Source organism: Lissotriton vulgaris, chromosome 8 (assembly GCF_964263255.1).
Source record: "Lissotriton vulgaris chromosome 8, aLisVul1.2, whole genome shotgun sequence".
Lineage (NCBI taxonomy): Eukaryota > Metazoa > Chordata > Amphibia > Caudata > Salamandridae > Lissotriton > Lissotriton vulgaris.
In genome coordinates this window covers 1,242,897,632-1,242,911,473 of record NC_141696.1, presented here as the reverse complement: position 1 = coordinate 1,242,911,473, position 13,842 = coordinate 1,242,897,632, and the positions used below count along the sequence as shown (strand labels likewise).

The 13,842-nt window shown below is 43.6% G+C and overlaps 1 protein-coding gene across 4 annotated transcripts in view; it reads right to left on the bottom strand.

Moving 5' to 3' along the window:
* The window catches only part of SLC7A1 (solute carrier family 7 member 1), a 668,243-nt gene that overhangs the window by 548,023 nt on the left and 106,378 nt on the right, over positions 1-13,842 (bottom strand). For all 4 annotated transcript variants that reach the window (XM_086935153.1, XM_086935156.1, XM_086935155.1 and 1 more), the window contains one exon: positions 3,340-3,535. The gene's annotated coding sequence lies outside the window, so the exon portion shown is untranslated. The remainder of the gene's footprint in view (positions 1-3,339; positions 3,536-13,842) is intronic.

Genomic DNA, 13,842 nt, shown 5'->3' with positions numbered 1-13,842 from the left:
GGGTCCGCTCACTTATTGGAAGCACAGAACAGGGAACATTATGAACTTTGCATTTAGCAAGATTTTTTCAGGAGTATCATCACTTGCACTGTTTAATTTTTAAAAATGTACGGTAATTCTTCAAATCAGTTAATATGCTTGAGCATCCTAAGTATTCATTACCGAACTAGAAGTACACTATGAACGAATGAACAAATGTGAACGCTGGTCCGGCTATATATTAAAAACCATTCTGATAAAGTAACAAGAGAAGTCTCAGGAGGCAGAAATATTTGATTCATCATATCCATGCAAAATACATTCTCTTAAAATGGTCTCAAAAACCCGCACAAGTCTGGCAAGATTCAGAACAGTGCAATACACAGACCTGCAGTTCTACCAGACTGAGCCAGTGTTGCTGTAACACCATAGCACACGGAAGTTATCTTCGAGAATCAGCATGAAGGACAGATCAGTCATCTACTGACCTTAATGGAACAGAGCAAAACCAAAATTCGAAGTGAGCCTCATTAACAGAAATCTGTAGAGGAGTGTTTCAATAGTAATTAGAACAACTGACTTCTCATTGACTCCCACTCTCAGAAAGCCAGACTACAGAGAACTCCAGAAATACTGGCCAGTCCACTCTTCAAAGCTTTGTAGAAATGTCAGGTTTTCGCTTGAGGGAAGCCAGAAGTAGACCTTTCAATGTTTATGGGTCCAAATATAGAGTGCTCTCCCTCTATCACTGAGATGTGAGGGGACTCATTTTAGTTTCCTAAACCTACATACAACTTGGCTACTGTGCAGGACAAGCAAGGCACACATTTCACACAGGGGTTTCCCAGCCCCCCTTACCCATGGTTGAGTATGAGGTATCAAACATATACATGCATATATTCTCTAAATATTGAAGGAATAACTTGACACAGACAGACAAGATAAAGAACCTGCCATACTGGACAAAAGCTTCCTGAACAATATGAAAGGGCTTTATTTTCACTTTGGGCAGAGGAGTTTTGTTGTAGCAAATGTCAAGTACGTAAAGTATTTAAGGTACATATACAAAACTGACTTCAGGAACTGCCTGTCAATCAAGATTAAGCCATCAAGGTTTACTGCACTGCTACAAAAGATCAAATTTGCAGCCTCCGTCACAATACATGCCAGCTGCAAGGATCAATGACCTGGCATCTACCATAATACATTTGGGGGGGAACATGAGGGTCATTCGACCTCTACAGCCACTCAGCTCGTGCTACCAGTCCACACAAAAATAGCCCTTCTGTACCAAACGACCCCCCCGCCCCGGCTTGAAACCAGTTCTCAGGGACAATAGGGGTGTGACCGGTACCTTCCTACAGGTTTCTATTAGAAAGTAGTACATCAATCCATTCTCCTACATAATAATATTGAGTGACACTCTGTGTAAGAGCAGTCTACAAAATATTTATTATCACACTATGGTTAGAAACCTTCACTGCCTTGTGCTCCATTGCCTTCTAAACACTGTTAAAACTCTATAAACACAACAAAAAACATCCAAACACTATGGCTGTACCTGTGAAGGACTTCCCCCTATACTTTAATGGCAGAGTCATTACGGTCTTTTTAATATAATAGTGTGATTGCAAAAGAAAACAGCCGTGAAGCCCTGCGGGCTGGTCTTCCGCCATTGGGTAATACAGCAGAAGGAAGGGAGAACGGTCTATTGCAGCTCAAGCTTTCCAACACAGCCTGGGGAACTTCATGTCAGGCCTAATCAGTTGCCCTGGGAAACAGCACTAAATGCTTCAATCCAACGACGCTGCTTCTTTTAATGTACATTCATGTCGACATACAATATTTACAGACTCTGTAAATTACTTACAGTGCCTGCTGGGACTTGAGTTCATTGGACAAGGCATGAGCTCCTATTGGTGTGATGACGTCATTAGGGGGAGGGGACACAGTGACCAGCGAGTACTTCACACGGGATGAGAACTATGGGGTTGCAATCTTTACAGCACAGGGCACTGAAGAAGGTGATTGTGCCGAAATGCATCTGCCGCTGCTGAGAGGTCTGAAATAAAGGGTTCCTGCACTGTTTCCCCCTGGTGGTCTCTGATCTTTTCTTCTTGAAGGGATGTTTACCGGATATGTAATTGCGCTTGCCAGAAGCGCAATCCAGATGGCCCCGCAGCGATAAGAGACACAGAGTAAACGCTGGCATCTTGCTGCTCGCAGCTTTTTGGGACTGAGGAATCAGTATACTCCGTTGACCGCCAAGAACGACAGGATATCGGATGTGGAGTGAGGTATTTTATCTCGAAGGGGCATGCAGTCTCGCATTTGACTGCCCCCACACACGATTTTTCCTGAAGGGACGGGCTACTGCGGTCATGGGAGACTCAGGGAGGCTCCTGGTGTTCCAGTAATCTACGATCAACCCGACTCACCTGGAGCTGGCTCTAACCTACAGTTATCCCCACTCCCCCACGCCGCCTGCTTGCAGCGCCGGAACAGTGCCTGCTTGGAGTTCATTGGACAAGGCATGAGCTCCTATTGGTGTGATGACGTCATTAGGGGGAGGGGACACAGTGACCAGCGAGTACTTCACACGGGATGAGAACTATGGGGTTGCAATCTTTACAGAACAGGGCACTGAAGAAGGCGATTGTGCTGAAATGCATCTGCCGCTGCTGAGAGGTCTGAAATAAAGGGTTCCTGCACTGTTTCCCCCTGGTGGCCTCTGATCTTTTCTTCTTGAAGGGATGTTTCATATATATATATATATATATATATATATATATATATATATATATATATATATATATATATATATATATATATATATATAATGGTCATCACCTCAAATACCCTTACAGAAGTAAAAAATAACCAATACCATCTTGAAGTGGAATAAGAACACTGTGAAAAAGTGTCTTCCTGTATAAAGAAAGGACATCTGTTCCTAAACTTCCAAGGCATGGTGTCCTTGCAATACATGCATGCTCTCAAAACCTGGGATGTCTGATCTGAGATTCCATTAAATAAATAAATACCCTTTATCGGGTAAGGATCTCGGAGGAGCTCATAAAAATACAAAAGGAGCTCCTTAAAGTGCACTTGCTGCCTTAAGCCCAAGCTCCAGACTAGTTGGAAATCTACGTCACTTCGGGTCCCAAAATGCGAAAAAAAGAGAAGCAAATAGGGCTACCATTGCTCGCTGTTTGCACATATACTGCATTCTTTTCATAGTATTCTGTTCGCAAACCTCACTTATACAGAAGACATCATAAAAGGCAAGTATTAGACTGTATTCTCTGGTCCATCCACGCACAACCAATCAATCAGGGTTTGCTTAGCGCGGCTACTCACCAGTGAGGGTCTCAAGGTGCTGAGGTGGGGGAAGGGGAGCTGTTGATCAGTCTGGGCGCCGGGGTCCAGTCGAAGAGCCAGGTCTTGAGATCCTTCCTGAATTGGGTAAGCAACAGGGGATTGCCTAAGGTGGAGAGGCAGGGTGTTCCAGGTCTTGGCAGCGAGGTAAGAGAAGGATCTTCCTCCGGTTCTGATCCTGGAAAACCGACAAGAATAATAACTCATTAGCTCACAGTACAATAGATACTCTCAAATGATCCACACTCACAAATCTACTTTCCTCTAGAGGGACATTAGACTCCAGTATTAGAATAAAATTAGAATTGACACAATTGACAATTTCAGGCAAATATGCTCAGAAATGGCTGCTCCAGAAATTAGACAGGAAACATGTTGTATACACAGCATTTAAAGAATATAATGTGTGATCATTCAGTGTACTTTTGAGATGTAGCACAGTCCCCCATGCATATTAATGCAAGTACTCTGTTGGAGGTGGAAGGACATCAACGAACCAACTGCATGGCTGGGAGGCATAGTTCTCTGGGCGTAGCTACAGCCGGTTAGGTTTATTTTAAGAAACTGGAAACAAGAATCATGGAGTCAACTGCACGGTCAAGCTAGGTCTTAAATAACAAAACATTAAAAAGCACTGGCAAAGCCAATAGGTCTGACCTTGACAAGCATACAATAATTTTATTTACTCATTATGCCAACTTGCAATGAGTTAAAAAAGAAATTTGCAAAAATATATCCATATAAAAATAAAGAATGACCAAAGAGGCCAAGGCCAATCAGGACTCAAGTGTGCTCTTTTTCTGGCTGCTGTTCACGTGATGAGGAAAACGCCTTCACTCACCGTGCAAGACAGCCAATGGACGAAGGGGTCTAGACCACTGTCCCATGCTGTAAGCTGTGGTGGGTAGCAGCAAGATGTGAATGAGACTGGAACGGCCCAATGAATCAAAAGGGTGGACCAAAAACCCCTATGTTTACCTATGTATGTATTTTTAAAAATTAACTTTTCGTATAACATGAAGGTGCAGAGACTGCTACAGTAATCTTTGAATCAGACTTGAAACAAAAAAATACACACACCTACACAAATACACATTGCTTAGGCCATGACAGTTGGGAGGTGTGTCATTTAAACCTGTACGCACGTGTACTTGGAATAACTGATGGAAACATATGCAAAGTTACGAGCAACTTTATGCTGTTTGTAGTCTGTCCTGTCACAGTTTAATTTTATTATCATGCAGCATTACTCAAAAGATGTTCAGAGCGTAGAAGTGTCCAGTAACCAGATTTCTGCATATTCCCCAATATCTGCCTGCCTTCTAAGCAGAGGTGCCCATTGCCTTATCCATCCGATTTTGAAAGGATGCCAACGTTGCAGGATACTTACAGCACATGCGCTCCAATTCTCACTGCAACACACATGCCTAAATCACTTTCATTTTCTTGTGGTAAAAGCAATTGAGAGAACAAGCGCCGGTAAATCTAAGGCACCATCTGAGTAGTGGGACAGCCGAGCTCTGCACCTCACCTGCCCACAGTTGGAAACTCTTACTGCTCACCAGTGCCTGTAAACTGTCAGAATATGGGAGGTACCGAAGCTACCAATTCAAAGCAGCAATTTTTAGATGGCGTCATTATGGAAAGCACTGTATATAAATTACCTGTATGTAAGTTTACATTGGTCATTTATAGAGGGCCTCGGAAGGATGAGAGGATTTCACCCTGAGGTTTGAACAGCCATACGGACTTATTTTTCATTTAGTGATAGAGTTTGAGTACGTCAGTGTGTGCCCAGCAACAGATGGTGTGTGCCAGAAGGCGGATATGTTCACATGTCTGCATAAAAAGCTGGATGAGTCACTGAAATTTTCATAACCAAGACTGTATTAATGGGCCTGAAATCTTGGTGCACACTCTTCGACAAGGATCCTTCAGTAAGGCTTGTAGAATGTGAACAGGCACAGAGTACGCTTGGTTTCCTTAAAACACGAGGAGCGATTTCCACTGTGCTCATATAAATGTGCTTTTATAAAAAAAAAATGATTATACTGTCAGCATATTAATTCACCACTAATCCTTTATAGGCTTCCTGAATAGCGTGCGTCAACAAGCGATAAATACAAACCTTTGTCCTCCTCTATCCTTCTGCTATCATTCCTTATCCAAATAACTGACTATCCTATCCACCACTTAAAATGTACTGGCATGTTTCACTATACTAATTCAACACTAATCCACTATGGGTCCCGGAGTAGCGTGCTACCCGCCGAATAAAGCGCTTTGACGCCTCGTCAGGGGTAGTAAGCGCTATATAAATGCAATTACAATACAATACACTGGAGGCCCTGGACTATGTAGATGGGCCAGCCTCGCTCTCTCACCCATACCAGCATATGCAGGAAAAGGAGTTGTGTCTCAACATCTATGCATAGCAAGTGGGCCTGAAGATCAACTTTAAGGAATCAGAAGTCATGACAATGAACATCCTAAACTTTTCACCAATCAAAGTGGATGGAGAGGACCTAGCCATGACTGGAGACTTTTCCTACCCAGGCAGTACTATCAGACAGGATGGAAGGGAAGGCAGTGACATCAAGAGCAGACTGAACATGGCCTGGATGCCTTCAGGATGCTGAGCATTGTGAGGTAATCTCAAAACAGCACCAACACCAAACTGAGGCTTTACCAGAGCTGTGATCTGTACACTGTTGTATGGATCAGAATGCTGGCGGATGATAAAAAGCAACAGCACCAAAATGTCTGCCTTCAAAACCAGTAACCTGAGAATAATCTTGCACATTTTCTATCTGGAACCCCTCTCCATCTGTTCACTTGATGCAAGAAAGCATGGACACCATAATTATGAGAAGGAGAGGGATAGGATACACAATCAGAAGAGAAGACGGGTCCATCACAACAACAGCTCTTCACTGGACCCCAGAAGGCAAACAGAAGAGAGGCAGGCCAAACGAAAGCTGGAAGGGGGACCTTGGAAACATAAATGAAGACCCCAAACCACAGCTGGGGCACCGTACAGAAACGTACCCACAGAAGTGGAGGTCCTTTGCTGCTGTCTTACATGCCAGCCGGCATACCAGGCAGTAGGTAAGTATTTGCCTGCGCTTGTACTACTGCACTTGGAGATGCTCATCGGTGGAGGACTAAGTCTCTGGAAAAAGCAGAGGTATTTCTGAGAAATGAAGGCAGAGCACATGAGCAAGTCTCTGTGGGCCAAGCTAAGTGATTTGAGCTAAATGAGCTTTGTGACTAGACGGCAAAGTAATGGCAGCAGGAGAAATGAGGCTGAATAAGCGTAGGCTCAAGTGAACGTAAGTCGCAGTGTATTGAACTGTTTGAAGTCTACTGGTGTTTGGTAGTGGAAATGCAATGTAAGCGCTTCTGCTCCAACAAATCTTTAGTCACCCGGCCTAATGAACAGTGTAAGTGCCAAGAAAACATCTGTCGTGCATGCACGCTCGCTATACAAACTCAATTTAGACCGCTAACCTTTATCTTCCGAATACCTTTCCAAGTGTATGCTCTTTTCTGGCCAGGTCGTATATGAAATGCTAAAGAATCAACTTCAATTTAATGTCTAACAGTCACAGGCAATGGGAAGAACTGATGTTTTAGTATAGTGAGAACGAACACCTGACTGACCCAACAAGCATATCAAATACAAAGTGGCAGGTCTAAAATTATGAACTATCCATCTAACAAGACAGTCCCTAGATGTGAATCACATTTTAAGGAAGATGCTTCACAACTACTATTTTGAACCGGAATACCAACATCTCAACATTATCAGCGTGACCGCCTACCTGTAGACAATAGCAACTAAAGATAGACTTAAACAGTTTGTGGGGGACTCAATCACTATTCTCCAACTGGGCTAGAACCTAGAGTACAACACAGCACCGGGTTGTAAGCAGACTAGCCAAGCAGCCAGCAGCATGGACGCCACATACGAGCCTCTCTCATGTACTCTGGGAATACCAAGTACTGCTGAAATGGGACACGAACTGGCACAAGCATGCACATAGCGCAACACTGCTTTGAAAATAAAAGTGCTTCTTTACTGCCAAAATGATAGTGTTCAGAAATGTATTTTATTGCCCAAGACGGAAACAAGGACCAATAACATTGGTTAAAAAAAGCACATGTACTTTGGCTTTAAACAATTTATTTATCTTCAATTAGATTTTGCAGTTTTCGCCTGGACCGAGTAGAGGACAGTCATAACGTGTGTGTGACCTGGGGAGTGAGCTCCACATAGTGACCGGTTTGGAGGAGGTAGAGAACTTTATCAAGGAAGAAGTGTTAAAGGCTACCTCACTTGACCCCTGAATTAATTTGGGGCCAAAAACAAAAAAGAACTGTGCATTTACAAGTAACTCACCTATGCAACAAGTCTGTTAATCCTCAATACCATGTGAAAATAATTAAAAACACAAAAATGCATTTTGTCTCAACATATTAATTAAAAAAATATTCTTCTTTATCCACTATGTGGGACACCCCCTGTCACGCTAGCTTTCACCAACAGTCACAAAAGTAAGAAATTACAACCGAGTGTGAGCCGACCAATGTTTTAACAGGAATAAAAAATGGATAAAGCATACCCTAATAGGCCACACTAAAAGGATACGCTCTGCGCCCATCAGAACGCATGAGCGACATACAAAACACGAGAAGGCTATACGTTGCTGCACACTGCATTAAATCAATCAAGAAAGCTTCATTTGATTGCGAACAATCATAAAAGCATAATAAAATTTCATATATAAAAATTCATATAAAATACATTTATACAGATTAGTTCAAATGCAGTTAAGAAGGAAGCATAAAACTTTTTTTCAAAAAGATTGCCGTCCTAAAAACACTGTGCACATTATCTATCTAGTTGTTGTAGTGCCAAAAGGGCAGGACGACATTGACGAAGCCCAAACCATTTCAGTACAGGAACTATACACGTTGTCCTGGCCTCAGAATAGAATTTGCAAAAGAGAATAACATGGATCATAGTTAGTTTAGAGATGTTCTCACAAGGGCACAATTGGAGGTATTGAGACCAGTCATTCACTTTGGGAAAAGTGACTAATCAATAAAAGACCCCCAATCGAAATCTAACTAGTAGGAATCTATCATATTCTCTCAATACAGAAGTGAGATAGAGTTGAATGTTAAAAGTAATTAAAATCAACTGGTTGTGTAGGACAGAAGGTTTTAAAATTTCAGATGATAGTCTGGCGGCGTCTAATTGTGACAAGCTCTTTGCTTTTAATTCCTTCCTGGTCATTTCCCGGATACTACTGGGATTGGTAAAATACTCCGGGCGTTCAAGATTACGAACGTAGCTTATCCATGGAATCTTCAGGACCCCATCCATTTTCAAAACATCCAAGATGATGTCTCTATTTAATGTTGTCTCTTCTTTTAACCAGTCTGTGCCATAGTAGCACAGGCTTGAACTTCATTAGATCGGAGATAAAGGAGGCCCAGCTCTGCGGGAAATATACATGCAGAAGTCCCGTTCGGTACAGCTAGAATATATTTCAAGAAGGAGTTTTCTACTCTTTGGATGGGAGATAAATCAACTGGCCCCTAAATCCCAGTCCCATAAACTGCCGCAGAAACAGACTTTGCTTTATATATCTTGATAAGCTCCTCGGGTGGTCTTTTGCCTAGCTTTTTAGCAAAAACACTAAGGGCGGATGTAGTACGCATTAATGCCAGTTTTTTCGCTGACATTGCCTGAGACAAAGAATCATTATGGGCAAAAAGAATTCCTAGATATGAAAATTTCTTAGTGCCCCCAATCTTCTGTCCTGCCACAAACATAACTTTGTTTTCTTTGATGCCAGTGCCGCAACATATGATAAAGGTCTTAGAGGAATTAACTCTTAGGCCGAGCTCGTTCATAAAATTAGTAAAACTATCCAGAACCATCTGAAGACCTACTTGAGTGCGGGACGTCAGCACCGCCTCATCTGCATACATGAGGGCTGGAATAGCACGCCCCGCCACATGGGGGAAGTCATGATTGTCTTTTAATAGAGCCTCCCTCAGACCGTTTGTGTACAAATTGAAAAGAAACTGTGCAGGGAAGCAACCTTGCCTAACTCCGCTTCTGATTGGAAAAGGAGCAGAGCGTTCACCCTGTAAACCATAGCGCACACATACATTGGCATCACTATAAAAACGTCTAAGAAAATAAATAATCTGTAAATCAACCCCCATCATTTCTAAAATTGACCAAAGTTTATTGTGGATCAGGCAATCAAATGCGGCTGCAAGGTTAACTAAAGCTAAAAAAAAATTCCCCGCCTTAGCCCTAGTACATTTGCCTACTAGGAGAGACCTGTTCAAACCCTGTTCTACGGTCCCCACTCCGGCTCAAAAGCCATAGTGAAGGTCGGACAGGACAGAGTTCTCCTCCGCCCAATCCTGGAGGCGTTCCAATTTTATTCTGCCTACTACTTTTGTTATGGCATCAAGTAATGAAATGGGCCTATAACATGCCGGATCTTGCCTGTCCCCCCTTTTAAAAATAGGGACAATAGTCGATTCCACCCAAGTGGGTGGAAAAGCTGCACTACAATTCGAGTTTAGGACCTGTGTCAAAAGGGGTGCCCACAATGTGGTATTTGCTTTAAACAAATCCACTGGTACCCCATCTGGTCCAGGAGCCTTACCACCCTTGCTGACAGACAAGGCCTGCTCAACCTTGTCCAGGGAGAACGATAGTGCACTAGCTTGGGGGAACAGATTCAAATGACAGGCATCTTGGACAGGGCTTTCCCTCATGGCTGGATTTTCCTTACCATGATATAGTTTGGAAAAATGCTTAATCCACTGTTCCTCGGTTATTGCGATTTCAAATGATGGTCCATCCTCTCTGGGCAGGAAGGGGCCCTAATAACTTTCCAGAAGGCCACGCTATCATTGAATACTGAAGCAGAGTGTAATGCTTCCCACACCACCTCCTTTATGGAAGCTTTCCTATCCCGAATTGCTGGTTTATAAGCACCTCTGGCCATCTTTACATCAAGTTTATTTCTCAGAGTTTTATGTGACTCCCTTTTCAAGTGGGAGTAAGCTTGGGTGCACCTAGAGTCAAACCAGCCATTGTGAGCGCCCTTGGTGGTTTTACGTTTAGTGAGAGACTAACGGCATTGGAGATAACCTGAAATTAAGCCAAAATATCTTCTGGAGCGTCTGTTTCACTCAGGCATGTCTCTATAGCTGATTTACTGTTACCCACCACAGTTTTGACCAGCGCAGCTTGGTCCACCAGTGTCCAACGAAGGGAATACCCATTAGTGCTCCCTATAGTTAGATTTCCTAGGATATGGTTATTCTTTTCAGATCCTAAAGTTATATTGGAAGTTGTGAAAATGCCAAGCAAAGCAGGTAGTGATCGTGAACAGAATTATCCGACACATAAAATGAGTGGAGGGTGTGTGCATGGCTATTGGAGACTAACACAATCAATAGTAGAGCAAAAACCCTTGCCATTAAATGTCCAAGGCATGAACACGGAACTGGACACATTGAATTCACAAATCCCATGTCAGGAGAACAAACAAGCTCATTAAATTGTTCCCCCAGAGCGGAGTGGCAAAAATGGGACACGCATGGGCCATCATCAGATAGCCCTTCACATAGTTTATCCCCAGCATTCCTACATTAAGTGCAATTAAAATCTACAGCCAGTACCAACATTGTATCTTTGCTTCTGCCAACATTTTTATCATATTTTGCATGACAGTTCTCACTGTGTCAAAAGGAATATTGTTATAAAAATTTGTGACGATTAAGGAATACATGGTATCTAAGTCCAATTTAACTTGTTGGTAGTATTTATCATGAGCAAGCGCTGTTATCTTTTTGTAATTTATGTTGCTCGATAAGTATATGCAGAGGCCTTCGTTAGCCCTACCACTCAAACTGCTAACTGCTGGAGTCCTAAATCTGTTCATTTGGATTAGCTCCTTAATCCAAGTTTCCTGGAGACACACGATCTCAAACTGGCTGATAAGTTTGCCCCACAGATGGTTGTTTAACTTAGAGGAAATGCCAGCAATGTTCCAAGAAAGAACATTGAAAAGGCCGGTTTTACCACTTCAAGAGCAATCAGCTAAGGCAACCCTAATTGGGTCCCCCAGTTTGTTACTAGATAAAAAAGAAACATTTGGGAAATCTAAGGGTTCAGCCGATGTTAAAGTCTCCACCTCAGTCGGTCCTTGAACTTCATTTATGTCACATATATAGTTGTACAACTAGAAGAGAGGCCGGCTACTCCCGTCCTAGGGATACCGGAATTTCGCCCAACACTGGGCCCTATCACAACACACTGTGGGGATGTCCTAATTCCTGTATCCTGTTAATCTATATCTTCCAGCAAACGCAAAGCATTAAAGCGGTTTAACACTGGAATCGAGAATCTAGGCTCCCCAAAACCCCTGGAGTTACCTCCCACAGAAATGGGGCCACGATGGTTAAAAAAATGTGGTGGTTTATAAAAGTAACCCAGCGGTACCATATGTATGTCACTGGGATTAAAGGGCCCATTATTTCCCCTCTCCAGGATTGTACGCACCAAAAGAGGTAAGCTAAAAGTTACCACTACACAATCCCCTTGAAGTGAACTATGGGACCAACCCATCCTATTCTTCGAACCAATTTGAATTCAGGAAAAAGAGAATGCTCTAAACCAGTTTTCAGACCCAAGAGATAAAGTGCTTTATTCCTTAAGGCCGCCCAGTGTTCAAAAGTGTTATGAGATAAAGGAGGAACATTTGCTAAGACCACTGTGTAAGCAGTGGCTTCCAGAGGCAGATTTAAATTACATGAAGGACGTTTAGGTGTTTCAAGATGATCGCCAGAAACTGTACCTCTCGCTCTATCCTTATGTAAACCAGACATCCTTCAGTCTGCCCTCCATTCACCATATCAGAAGAATTGCTAAGGGGTACCACATGTGTTCCTTTTTGAAGGGGCGACTGTCTAGTGCGAACTGGGACATTTGCTACACTTCAGTCTTTGTTTTTAATGTTGTTCCCACCCTGTTATTGCTAGTTTATAGAACCTCTAGATTGACCAGCCCCGGGTCTGCCTCTCTATTTAAAACACAGGCACATGGCTTTAGGCTGAGTAATATGTGACTAACATGTTCCTCCACTTAAGCTTTCCTAGTTTCAACAGTGGTTATTTTTAACAAGATGGGTTCCAACAAAGTGGTCATCATTGTTTCCAGTCTACCCCAAAAGTGCTCATATAGACTACCGGCAGGTTCATTTAACTGGTTACGGTTGGTACCAGTCGGCTGGCCCTCACTAAGTTCTCTAGGACGGGTAGTAGATTTCGATGTTTTTCCGTTTTGTCTCAGCCCAGGTTTACTCTGTTTCTGGGTGTTCCTACTCTTCCTTCTTTTAAGAGGTGGATCTAGAGTAGGAACAATCCTGGACTTAGCATTTTGTCCTCTGGTAGTAACTGTGGGCCTAACAGTGCTAAGCTCAGACTCAGAAGATGACGAGGACACAATGTCCACTGAGTGATCTGCTGCGTTATGTGATATTAAGCCTGACCGAGAAGGGGATACCTCATTAATAATCGCCACTCTGGATTCAGTGAGTACGGGCATCATTGAGAGTCTGATAGGGGCAGGTACAGGCTCAAGGGACAATCTCTGCCCTGTGAGTTTAATTACATTTATAACAGTGGATTCCGCCCTCAAAAGGAAAGCATCCAGAGTACCTACAATCCCCTGACCTTTGTTTAGTCTTCGGTTGCTCATTATGGTGATATCCGTACACAATGGTGTACTAATGACAGCACAGACGAACAGGTCACAAATTACGTAAGTCCGCCTCAAGCACAAAGACTCAGTGAGGCGGCCCAGCCCGGCCTCTTACGGTCACAGATGGGCCTTCCCTTGGTCCGGGCTTCGTCCTGCACGCATCCCGCGACGCAGGTGGTGAGGCAGCGCTTTATGCGTGATGGACACGCCTACCCCTCACTCGGGGCAGCTGTGTGGGCAGAGTTGCACCCTGGGAGTTACAGTCCTCTCCCAGGGTGGTGGAAATGGCACTGGGGCAGAAAAGACGTATCCCTGGGAGCCTCGTTCCACCAGGGAGTACTAAAGGCAGCAGGCAGCCCCAACAAGCAGCAACACAAGACGATGGTCAGCAAGGCACAGAAACAGGTACGAAGGCTCCTGCGCCGCAGGGGAGAGGCAGCGCTTTATGCGCGATGGACCCGCCTCCCCTTCACTCGCGGCAGCTGTGTGGGCAGAGTTGCACCCTGGGAGTTGCAAATGGCACTGGGGCAGAAGAGACGTATTCCTGGGACCCTCGTCCGACCAGGGTGTCCTAAACTAAAGGCAGCAGGCAGCCCCAACATGCACCTACAGCAGACGATGGTCAGCAAGGCACAGAAACAGATACGAATGACGTGTGTGACCTGGGCTCAAGTGAGCTC